Source organism: Apis dorsata, unplaced genomic scaffold, assembly GCF_000469605.1.
Source record: "Apis dorsata unplaced genomic scaffold, Apis dorsata 1.3 scaffold_78, whole genome shotgun sequence".
NCBI classification, from domain to species: domain Eukaryota; kingdom Metazoa; phylum Arthropoda; class Insecta; order Hymenoptera; family Apidae; genus Apis; species Apis dorsata.
The window spans coordinates 433,296-434,500 of NW_006263376.1; positions in this window are offsets into that span (position 1 = coordinate 433,296).

The following is a 1,205-nucleotide window of genomic DNA, read 5'->3' on the forward strand; positions in this document are numbered from 1 at the left end:
GGCCTAGCACGTATTCAGGCTTATAAGTCCGTAATTTATAGTCATTTGAATTTTATATTGCGGGATAATTTAATTGCTTGTGTCGGTTTTTTTCAAAACATTGCATGGACACTTTAATTATCTTTTGAAAATTTATGAACTATCACGGGGCTTGGCAAATAATTGTGCAGCATTAAAAATCATAAAAAAAAAAAAAGGTAAAGTAAGTTTTTGAAATATCGAAAAATATTTTTTAATTCCTTCTTTATTATATGCTTCTTTGAAAATTTCTTAGAAAATAATCGTGACAAACTTGTGTCTCGTTTTTCAACAGTTATATACGTAATATCCACAAGTTTTATCGATGTTGATTACGTTTTTTTTTTCGCCCTTCTAACGCCAGTGACGTGGCTTCTTTCTTTCATCGAAAAAGAAAGAAAAAAAAAAAAATTCATTCCCTGGGAGAAAGGTCAACCGACCCAGTTCACCGTAAACGCAGTTCATCTAACTTCCTATTAACCTGTTAACCGAAGAAGACGAGTTACTCTTTCGTTACTCGTTGCTTTCGAAAACGTTATATTCTCGTAACGCGAGTATAAAGCGCGATAAAAATTCATCAATAATTATCCAAGTCAAAATCAATTTAATTCGCATTTTTTTTCTTTTATAAATAAAACTCACGGTGTCCGTTGAAACTCGAAAATTCGAACGAGCTGAGCCGAGTAAGAACACGCATCAACACGTACCAAGGATTCCGATAATTATTCCCGACGTTTACAAATTTCTATTTGCCAAGCTTCGATAATTTTCCAAGCAAACGATTTATTTATTCGTTCGCTTAAAGAGAATCCAGCTCCAGGCTCGTATATCACAGCCAGTTCCCTTCGTGTTAAAATCGCGTACGCGTCGTAGCTCACGTCGAATTGGCGGCACGGGAGGGCGTTTTGTCTCAAGGAATTACCCGCTTAACAGGTTCAAAGCGGGCACGAGTCGGCCGCCCGTAGGTGTCTGCGTGAAAAGTGCGTCGGTATTATTCACCGATAACCAAACTCTATGCCCTCCTCCTCTCCTCTCCTCCATCTCGCAACCTCCCCTATCCCCCTGGATCGGATTGTACCCCGCACACGGCCACGGAGCTGCTCGGGAGAATAAAAAAAAATGTGGGTAACCTTGCATTTTTTTATCATACCTTCTTTTTTTTTTTTCTTCTTTTTTTTTTTTTCCAC